At 45.5% G+C, this 11,274-nt stretch overlaps 1 long non-coding RNA gene across 11 annotated transcripts in view; it reads right to left on the bottom strand.

The window, feature by feature from the left end:
- LOC144297014 (uncharacterized) overlaps nt 1-11,274 on the bottom strand; it is a 44,629-nt gene that overhangs the window by 29,978 nt on the left and 3,377 nt on the right. For 2 of the 11 annotated variants that reach the window (XR_013364051.1, XR_013364057.1), the window contains exon 3: nt 8,720-8,795. The exons of 7 other annotated variants lie outside the window; for them this stretch is intronic. This is a non-coding gene — a long non-coding RNA (uncharacterized LOC144297014). Of the gene's footprint in view, nt 1-6,359; nt 6,406-8,719; nt 8,796-11,274 lie in introns of all 11 variants that reach the window. 2 more of the 11 variants (XR_013364056.1, XR_013364058.1) reach the window with 1 other exon arrangement.

Raw genomic sequence — 11,274 nt, 5'->3', positions numbered from 1 at the left:
AGGAGTTAAGTCTGAGAGGCACCCAAAGAATCATGCCATAAGAAGGATGGCAGGAAGAGTGCTTTCTAGCAGAGTCAAGAACATGTGTCAAGATCAAGGAACTAGAGAAAAAGTATTCTTTCCTGAAACTCAAAGTGCTTCACTCTGGCTGGAACATGTCCTGTCAGGTCAGAGGTGGCTGGAGGGAAGCCTGCATAATCAAAGAGCAGGGGAAGGAGTGAGCAAAGTTCCCCTAATGACTTACAACACCCAAAAGCTCCACATTTCAAGAACAACCAATTATTGAAAATCTGTTCTGTGAAGCTATTTCTTGCCCTCCTTTATTTGAGTGGAAGCTCAGGCTGGTTCCATAATTTTTCCAGGAACTCTCAGTTTATAATCAGCCTTTCAGTCAAGTTTAGTCGTAAGACAGATCCATTTAGTAACTAAAATGCCCAGCCCTGTGTAATGGTCAAAACAGAGAATTTCATTTCAAGCCTTTTCCCTCCTTCATTAGTGGGTGTAGTTAACTTCTCCCCAGTTCCCAGGCTTGAGCTTTCCTTCTGCTCACCCATCTTTGATTTCCACCTCAGCATTCAGGAATGGGGCAGTGGGTTGGTTTTCATGGGATCTGGTTGTGCATGTTCAGGGCTGACTTTTCTGTGAAGTACTATCGAGTGTACTTCCCCATGGAGCACATTTAACTGCTTCCCAGCCATGGGCAAAGCATGTCTTCAATTCAGCAATGACCTCCTCCTTCTCAGCCAAACACTCCTCCCAACCACTACCATATCCCTCCTAGCAGCTATTATGGACATGATATAATTTAGCTTCCTAGTCAGCTTTTCTCCTGGAGCAACACATCTGGTCAATGCAACACAGTGATCCACCTTGGCTCCACTTCCTATCCTTGGCAATGCAGCCACTTCCCAGGGAAGTTGAGTCTCTGCTCTGCTGTCTCACTCCCTTTCCTTAGAGCAGTCATCTGTGGGTCAAGCACCAGTGCATTGTGCTTTGCAAAATCCAAGAAATGCATGTTAAGGGCCCTGTGTGGTACCTTCAGTTTTCTTTCGCTAGTGATATGGGGGAGGTAAAAATGCCACATCACTTCAAGAACTTTCTACAAAGAAGATCCTTCTCTTTCCCAGGCCTCAAATATTTTATACCCTTCGTGTGGGACTAAGGTCTGGTATCAGTTTTTGATCTCCTTCTTTGACCCTTTTAAAGCTCCTTATTAAAAAAAAATAGCCAAAAATTTCCACCATTTTTTTCTTGGCCTTTTAGAATATCAGTGAAAATAAAGTATGAGCCCTCTTTTAACACCTTGTTTTATATATATATATATATATATATATATATATATATATATACAGTATATACAAATATATACTGTATTTGTGTTTATATAGTTTGTGCTTTATCTTGGCAAAGAAGAGATCCGTAAATTTAATAGCCTTAAATGTGGTACCAAGGACATGAATCCTGACATTTATAAGGCATATTCTTGATATCTTCTGCTTTTCCCCACACTGTGGTCCTGCCCAGCAACCACTCGTTAAGAAAAAAGAATGGATGGTTTCCTGTTGTCAGATTCCTCAAAGCTGCCCAAGAATAAGGGGTGGTATTGATTCAAATTAGATTCAGATAAGCAAGTAGATGGAGGCTGCCATATAGCCTGGATCCTCCACTCTATCCAATTTCTTTATTCTCTTTATTCCCTTAGGCTAAATTGGATCAGACACTTGACAGATAGCTGGGGTATGTGTGAATAGGTTGGGTAAATTATGGAGGAATGGGCACTCTTTGGACCCTGAGACTCTCTTCCATGTTCTTGACACAGCTTCCTCAGATTCTCCCTATATGGATCTCTAGTTGCGCCTCTTCCCTGAAACCACCTCTTTCACCTTTTTTTAGGAACCAAGAAATCAAGTGGCTTGGACCACAGCCCAGATGGGAGAAGAGAGTGCCCTTCCTGGTATGATTGAGAGTTTCCACTGCCTCCATTCTCTGTTCTTCCTCTTCTCTCTACCTAGGATTCCACCCCTTCTTGTGTGTTCCCATCTGATTAGATTTCCCTGTAATGCATTTCCCCCCTACTCCCTATTCAGTGGTCATCCTCCAAATCTCTGCATTTTTGCCATTATATCTGATTTTCTCTTTCTAGAGAAAACTTTTTAGAAAATTATTTGTTTCTCCATTTCTTTCTTTCTCATTTGCCAGCATCAGGATGTGAGTGTTCATCTTTTGTCTTGCTCATCTAATATTTCCTCAGACAAGCAGGGATGGCAGGAGCCTCAATTGGCCGCAAGGGCAATAAGGGTATGGAAGGAAACAGACAGGTTGCCATGTTACTCCCCAAGGAACAGTTGATGCAGCCAGATCACCCTGCCCTGGAGAACTCTCTGAATAGCCCATTCCCACACTCTTAGCTGCCCAGCCTTTCTCTCCCCACCCTCCTGCAATTATTAACTATAAAAAAATAACTGAAGAGATCAAGCTTCTTATTAATCACCCTCACTATCTGGCTCTTTCTTCTCCAACTGGAAACAGTAAGAAATCACACTGTATCCCAATGTTGTCTGTATCCCATTGGATAACTCCTCAAAGGATACCCTGTCCACCTGGCCCAGCCTCCCTTTCCTTGCAGTCCCTCTGCCCCTTGTCAATATTGACTTTATCACAATGGGAAAAACCAACTCTCCATTAATTTTCAGTTCCCTACACCAACAGAAGCCTGGCCAAAGGTCAATAAGTGTTAATTAAAGTGATATTCATCAGTGATACTAGACTTCCAAAGTCTTCTTATGTATCTATTAAGTAAATCAGAGGGAAAGGCCAACTAAAGCATGAAGGTAGAATAAGAAGATTTGAGGAGAAAGGAGAGAAAAAGGGTGAGTGAATATTGATTGCACTGTACTTTTAGCGTGTAAACCCTAAAACTAGAGCAGTTTTTCTGAATAGTCTGAGACTACTGTGGGCTCTTGAGAGCTCTATGTCTGCACTGCAAAGAGCTTCAACAAAGGTGCGTGTCTCCTGTAGTAAAGGATTAAGACTGATTCCATATCTCAGCTGATGGAAACTCTGGTCTCAGCTTTTAGGTTGGGTTTGTGATTATTGATCTGAAATGCAATGGGACAATTTTTTAAACCATGTGAGACCTTTTGTGCCTTCCCCTTCCCCTGCCCATAGCTTGCCATAAGGGAAGCTGAGTCAGGCTACGGTTGAAGGTCTCTGGAAATTGGTTTAATCTCAAACAATCTTTTGATAAAATTCTTGAGAAAGCAGACGTCCCAGTATGATTTACTAAGTACTCAATAGACGTTTGTTGAAATGGGTAGATTATATTCCAAGCCCTACTGTGGATGATGACAAAACAAACACGACCAGCCTCTGCCCTGAGACATCTTATGTAGCCATTGTATCAAAGCTAAGAAGTAGAAAAGAAATGGTCTTGTTCAGTGCTCTTGTTTCAAAGACTTGATTAAAACTCAAAGGCATCTGCCAACTTCAGCTGACTCCTCCTTCTTCTCCTGCCATCAGAGGCTGATCAGATGGAGTGAGCACAGAGGACTGACTGTCAGTACCAGCTAGAACATAGGGTTGGGAGCACATATGAGGTCAAAGGCCAGAGATCGCAAATAATGGCACAGTCTTCCCTCACTATACCCTAGTGGGACAAGTACCCTGATTATCCACCCAAGAGCCCATCAGGGGACACCTCCTCTTGCCCTCACTTAGGGTAAAGAGATCTTGAATCCTGGGTAGAATCCAAACACATCTGATAGAGAATCAGCCCTGAGTCTGAATAATTAATTTCAAAGGTAGAAGAGATTAAATGAACTGAGGGTTTTTTGGTAGTCCCAAACTGTCTGACCCGCATCCTACCACAACATTTTCTCCCTTTGCTTCCATCTGTACCAGAGGTTTATATGGGGGTGGGGGAATGTGATGATTGTGGGGTACATTTTCAGCCTTACAGGTACCTTGTGCCCAGCACTGCTGGCCAGAATTTTTTTTCCCTTCCCTAATTTCTTCAAACTCATCCTACATCTGCCCTTTATTTCCATTCCCTCCTCCTTCTTCTCAGGACTTTTCTCTGCTCCTTTACTTTTACATTGAAGCTCTGAGTATGTGAGAGATTCTAGGGTGCTAAAGGTATTGGCCTCAGTGGGACAAGGTATTATAGATGAGAACTCAGCTTCTGCTCTTTTGCATGCCCTGAACCTTGCCAGAGTTAGGTTGTATAGAGATATTTTTGTTTCTGCCTTCTGATGACACTCTATCAGTTATTCATTTATTCATTTATATATCAACTCACTGCTCTTTGTCCTGGATTGTCCCCCAGGGGATGTTTACAATTCATTTGCTATATTTCTTTTATTACAGCTCTCTTATTTTATCTCTGCATTTTGTTCTTTTTCTGCGTCTCTCTTTGTATAACTCTCTCTCTGTATCTATGAGATTCTCTTTCTCTGATTGAGACATTCTAGCTTATTCATTTGTACTTTTTTCCTCATAGGAAGGCAGGGCGCAAGGATAGCAGAGGTGGAGTGGGATACCCCCTGACTATTCCTGGAGTGTGTTCTGGCAAACCAGCTTATAAACAGAGAAGTATGGAACAATGTACTGTCTTCAGGTCCTGTTCCATTGTTCTTTATGGTTTCTATCTCCTTCTGGGCTTGCCTTTTCCTTACTTATTCTCCTTTCTTGCAGTGGCGATCATTTGGTGAGGTAATGTCTTCACAAAACCACATCTTGCCTTCTGCCCGCCGGGCTCTCTGCCTTTCACTGGGAACTCTGATAAGACAACTCCCTGTGTCAGCTATAGATCCCACATCCAGAAAGGCTAAGTCTTTTGAGATGTCTGATTCCTAGGAGTTTAGAGATTCTCTACTTGGACTGCAAGCCACTTCCCAGGAGATCCTTATACCCAACCCAGCCATTCATGGACTAGGGTCTTCATGGGTTTTTTCCATTTACCATCCAAGAGTTGAGTACTTCTGTTAATTTACAAATTCAACTTCTCACCTTTTGTGTCTTAGAAGGTACTAGAAGTTATTTTATAAGATTAAATGCTTTTAGAGGAAAAGACACTGTTTCTCATTCATTACTGTATCCCCAAGACTGACTTGTTAGAGAATCTGAATGATATATGAATTTTCATGATGTGTTTTGAAAGATATCAGAATAGATGCCTAACTCTCAGTCTTTTATGTATACCAGAGGCAAGAAAATATGTAGCAATTTGGGAGGCAGATATGGCAAAGGAGCCAGGAGGAAAAGACAGGAATATGAATCCATGAGTTTTAGAAAGGACTTCCAGGTAAGGCATAGCTTCTCTATGTCAGAGTACTTGTAGCTGAAGAGTCCTAATAGATCCTAGACAATCTGAAGTCAGTCAGAGACTTAGGGATGGCAGGAGTTGCCAGAAGATCTTGCCTTCCCAAGCAGGTGTAACCAAAACTACAGATCAAAACAAACTCCTTCAGCCCTTGGCCAAAAAAAATGTATACATTAAATTTAGAGGCTTAATAAATGATCATGGAAAAGAACAGAGTCCACAAATGCTCCCTTCAAAATAGGCATCCTCTCTCCTCTGCACCACAAGGTCACATCTGTCAAAGATGCAAGATTCCCTGAGGCCCACAAAGCAGCAGGATGGTGCTCTGAGGTCCAGTGGGAGCAAAGTCTTGTCAGAAGAGCCAATCCAAAGGAGTCAGCCAGGGACGGTCCAAGCCAAGGTTGGGGGTGGGGGTGGGGGAAGCAATACCAAGCAAAGAGAAGGATGAGGTGAAAGAGGGATCAGAGCAATGCATTCTGATCCCTCTTTTGCCTTGTCTTTCTTAAAGGAACTATACCAACCTATGGCACATGAATAAGAGTATGCCCAAACTATAGTTGGAAAGCCATTCTTAGTCCCATCTGGAGCAGACAGCTCACCCTACTTCCTGGCTGGATATATGTCCCTTCCAGGAGGTAAAGGTAAATCAAGACTGGCCCTTGAGAACTATAGTTCTTGGGGATGATAGGGCCCAGGCCCAAGTCCATTTGTTTTGGGAATGCCTATTTTGAAGGGAGAATCTGTGGTCTCAGTCAACTTAATTTTCTTCAGTATTCCATCTGAACTATGGCCTGGCTGAGAACCAAATCAGGATGAAAGACTCAGGGGACAGAGGAAGGAGTCCTATCAGGGGGATTCACAAGAGCTTGATGTACTCCATTAACTTCTCCCTGACTATCAAGTCCTCCCTCTCTGCCCCACACCCTCCCCTCCAACCTACAGACACTTCCCAGTGTGTCCTACAGACAGGAGCCAGCCCCAGCCCCACCTCTTGGTGAAATTCCTGGTTTCTATTTTTCCCCCTCTCTGGCAAACTTACAAGGCTCATGCTTTATAGATTTCTTCCTCTTCCTCAGAAATTTATGCTGAGAGTTAGGAAGAGAAATGGGTAAGTCAGACAGCAATTTGCTCTGGAGTGCCCGGCCATTGCTCCCTTTCATTTCCCTGATTGGAACACGGTATGTATGCATAGTAAGAAGCACCTTGGCTCCCCATTGCCCCGGTACCCAGTCAGCTCTGGCTTCTCTGGCTGGGAGCCCTCCCTCAGTGCCTTCATGTCTACAGCATCCTTAGTTCTCTCTCCAGGGCTCTGCTCTGTTTCTTGACTCTGAGGATCTATGTCTCCACCCATTCTGCTGCTCTTCTTTGCTATTTCTTTTTTACTTTGTTTTGTTTTAGGGTATATATTCTGTATCTGTATTGGTCTACTTAAAAAAAATAAGAGGACTGTCTCTGGGGAGACAAAATAAAGACTATGAGGCAAGAAAGGGTCATGGACCCTCCAGAAAGGACAAAACCACCTTCCTTTCCTGGTCTCCTTTTTGAGAGTGGAAATTCATGAGTCAAGTGGTCCCCATTTCCCCTTTCTTTCTTTCTTAGATGCCTCAAGTGTCTACTGTCTGGAGAGGGGGGCAGTCCATAAGGAACAAGTCCCTAACCCATCCCACTTCATTTCCCGCTGCAACTAGAAATAGCAAGAGTTCCTGATCTAATCATTGCACTTCAATCCCCTATACCTGGACCCTAGGAAAACTCCTCCCACTCTGTGAAGTGAGATCCTGTCTCATTTACCCTGCACTGGTCTGAAGACAGACTAATGACCACCGAAAAGCATTTTCTTTGAAAGAGTTGCCAGCCCATGCAATCTTTTACTATGGTTGACTGAATGATTCTGGGGTCCTCTGAGTATTAGAGTACCTCAGGATACTATTCTGCATTTAACATATGGTTGTAAGATTATACACTCAAGGATCTATCTTCCTCTCCCACTCGGACTGTGAGCTGATTGAAAGTAGGAAGCTCTTGTAAGGTAAGGACTTGGATCCTTCTCTCACTTTCAGTGGATATATTGATGAAGTCTGTAGGATATTCCAGAGAGACTAGTCATGAAGTTAGTAAGCATTCAAAGGCCACAGATTAAGAAATACCCCATTCGAATCAGTACAAGGAGCATCCCAGGCCCAAGACCTCAGGTCCAGATATCTTGATTAAATTGTAATTTGATCATTTCCTGAACAGTCCACTGCTTTTCTCTAGGAGAGATGTGCCAGGCACACTTTGAAGGCTTTGTTGGCTCTTGACTTCTCAAGGCTGCCAGAGTCTCAAGAGGGAGTAAAATAAAGTTCCTAGTCTGAACTTTCACAGAAACCAGAAGAGCACCTGACTTTTTTGCAACAGCCGGATACTTACTGAACAGTATCTGGTCCCTGACCCTGTACTCTCCCATTTTGTGTTAAGCTAGTAAACTTTCTCCAGGGAAGACATCTAGCCCAGTAGTATCATTTTTCTGCTTCTGAAAAGGAGGATGCTTATCACTGTTGACACAGTAATACTGAGATAGAAGTTTGGGGATGAGAAAAAGAAAGCAAACATACTTCCTTAGGGATTTTTGGAGAGGAGAGACTCTAAGGCAGGACTGTAGGAAAGGAGGAGAGAAATTTCCCGAATGACTGAGGAGGGCCTGGGCCATGGATCTTGGGTGGCAGCAGGTGCACCTGTCCTGGAAATGAGCTCTACCAGAGGCTGTGCAGAGCCTGGGGGCAGGGCTGTTGTATTCCCGGCTCCAGAGGGACAGCTTCTGAGAGCAGCAGTAAGAGCAGGGCCTTCTAAGGCCAAGGACATCTCTCATGTGCTCTGTGTGCCACTTTCCTCTGCACGCTACCCCCCGCTCCCTGCAAAGGATCTTTGTACGTGGGAGCAAGAGGGTCAGCTAATCTAGAAATTGATGCATAGCTGGACTCAAAAAGGGAACTGGCTGTTTCCCATCCAGCCAGGCCTCCAGTCCTGCATTGTTTTCTTTCTCCTCTTCAATCCTTCTTAGTTCAGTTCATTTGGACCCTCCACTGCCAAATTTCCAGGTAGCAGGGCAATCCAGAGCTGAGGAGAGAGTCACTATATAGAAGGCAAGCGCCTTCGGAATCACACAGTATCTTGCTCATCTTGTCTTGGGCACATTTTCCCCAGCATTTTTCTCTGCCTCTGAAAATTTCTGATTTCTTGTTTTGTATGTTTTGAACCATGAAATCCAAAAGAATCTGATTATTCTCGAGAGCCAGCAGCCCGGGGCAGAGTCTGGCCAGCTGCTTCCTCTCCACCCACCTGTCCCTCCTTTTCCTCCCTCTGGAACTGGGGTACTCTGGCACTTGGCAGTATTGGGGGAGGGGTAGGCTGTGTTCACACCTGCACTGTCTTGACTCTGGTCTCTGCAGATCTCCCATCCTTGCCTGGGTTCCTTCTGTCTCTTCTCTCTGTATATCTTTGAGATGCAGAGAGAAGGTCACTCTTACTCCCTATCTGCAGATGCAACCACAGAATTTCTATCTCTCCAATGTCCTGTGTCCTCTAGGCATCTGAGTTGGATTTAGACTGCTTCCTTTTGCTCTCCTCCTCAGGCATATTGGAGGCCAATAATGGAAGAGGCCACAGGGGAAGAGTTCAGGCCCTGCCTCATACTCCTGATCCGTTATCTGAGCTAGGACAGGGACACCTTTCGTCTTTCCTCTCAGTGTCCTGTTTTTGTTTTTTTGTTTTTTAATTATGTTAAAATATACATAAGCTTTTCCATTAACCTGTTTCCCAGTCCTGTTTCTGGTTTTGAGGAAGCCCATCTTGATGATACCTAATGTAACCCCCACCTCCTCTTCCTGGGCACTCCATGAGCCCCCCAGACTTCCTCATTGACCATCATCTGTGTTGTCACCTTCTTCTTGGGATCAACCCCTGGTCCTCTGCCCTCCAACTGGGGATACCAAGGAGGCAGCTTTGAGACACAGTCCCAGCCTCGGAGAGTACCCCAGGGCCTGTATCTTGGGGGTTCCCTGCTTCCCCTTACCCTAGTCTCAGGAGGCATTTGACCCCTCATGACCCCTCACAGACCTGGAGTCTTTAGCATTTTAAAGGTTCCCTACTTTGGAAATGTAGCCTCCAGGATTTTTCCTGATCCGTAAAATTGTTTGTAGAGCATAAAGAGAAATTATGGGAATTTGGACACTCAAAGTGGCAGCTTCTTTCAGACAATGAGATCTTGATGAGCACAGGTCTAGCTCACTGTGTGCCACTCTGAGCAAAAGCAGTCTTCTGGTGACATTTTTGTGATCTTCACCATCTAAAGTGTTTTTAGCTCTCTGTGAGGTGTGATGTGGGAGAAAGACTATGGCACATTGACATCTAAGCCTAACAAAGGCCATGGTGAACATTTGTGACCATTGTCCTCTCCTAGTGATGATTTGTATCCATCATCCTCTCCTTGTGATGTTTAGGACCATAGCTTTCCCTGGGATGTGGTGAGCAACTTGAGAGCAGGGGCTCATGTGGCCCACTTGTTGCTGTATCCTTGACACCAAGGTCAAGTCCATAGCTGTTTGATGAAAAATACGTGAAGAAATCACAGAGGGGTGTGGTGGAATGAGGAAAGAAGAGAGAGCAGAGAAGAGGGATGGTTTCACCACCGCCTACTTGGTAGGGTTACATGGGGCATATTCTGGGGAACCCTTTCCATGGGGAAATGTATAAGTGGCTGCCATGTCAAGGAAGTAGAAATAGTGGAGATCCCAATGTTGCAGGTTGAATAGTCAAAGCAGCTGATCCAGAGAAATTCGCCTGGGGAACCTGATGAAAGAGAAATCCTAAACCTAACCCCTGACCCAGGCTGCTGGTGGTTCCTTGAATGAACTGTAATTTCATCACTTTCTAAGCCCCTGACTCTTCCAGGCCACCATGCCAGAGGGCAGCTTGGGCCTTCTCTTAGTTCTGGTCTCTACTGAGTGCCCTGGAGTCAGTAAGCTCTGTGGCACAAGGAGCAGGGGAGCCTCATGGGAGCACTCGTGGGGTCTCCTGAGCCCACAGCAGCTCTCCTCCCTGGGGTGAGTGGACTGGAAGTAAGAAACAGGGTCAGCCAGGGTCAAAGACCCTGGGCGGGGGGAGGGAGGGAGTGGCTCCTGGGGCCCCAGGGACCTGCCTCAAGTGCATATGCCAGCCACAACTGCCTATTCCAGGCAGTTCCTGGGCACCCAACTTCCAACACTTCCCCTGGGGAGGGTAGCTTCTCTCTCCAACCCCAGGCCCCAGACTGTGCCAACCTCCATTTGAACCTCCTTGGTCCTTGGATTCTCAGGGCTTCCTGAGTATCAGGGAAGGACAGAGTTTCGAGAAACTTCCAGAAGGGTGGAGGGATCCAAGACCTTGCTTCTGTGCAAATCATCTTATGTCCCCCAAACCTGCTTCTCTCCTTGGACTATCCAAAGTTGTCCCCTCTGTCAATGGGAAATAGGCTAGCATCAAGATGGGATTTTTCTGGGCTTGAACAGAAAGGCATTGGGGCTGCCAGCCCTCCTCAGAGTTGGCAGCCACCCCTCGGGCAGAGAAGCTGCGGGGGGGGGGAGGGGCGCCTCTACTATGGGATGAGAAATTTGGCTCTCCCCATCAGGGGCCACTGGACAGGGTTAGGAGGGAGGCAGGCTCTGGAAAGACACTGGCTGCTTTCCTTCAGGCCGGACCAGAATAGGGGTCCCAGTAGGTCCTGGAGGTACGGGTAGGAGGCTGGAGAGGAGCTTTTCTCCAAAGGATGCCTGCACAATGCCACCGTCGGCTCATGGACTGCTCACTTCAGCCTCTGTTTCTCTCCATCTATGTTTACTCCAGGAGAGGCTCGCCTTGAGTTAGGAGCAGAGGGTGGGGCAAGGGCAGACCACATGTCTGCACACATAGCATGGAACACTTCTGCTCCCAATAGGAAA

The sequence above is a fragment of the Canis aureus genome, chromosome 2 (genome assembly GCF_053574225.1).
Source record: "Canis aureus isolate CA01 chromosome 2, VMU_Caureus_v.1.0, whole genome shotgun sequence".
NCBI lineage: Eukaryota > Metazoa > Chordata > Mammalia > Carnivora > Canidae > Canis > Canis aureus.
Note: the sequence above shows the minus strand (reverse complement) of the source record. Positions and strands in the feature narration are given on the sequence as shown.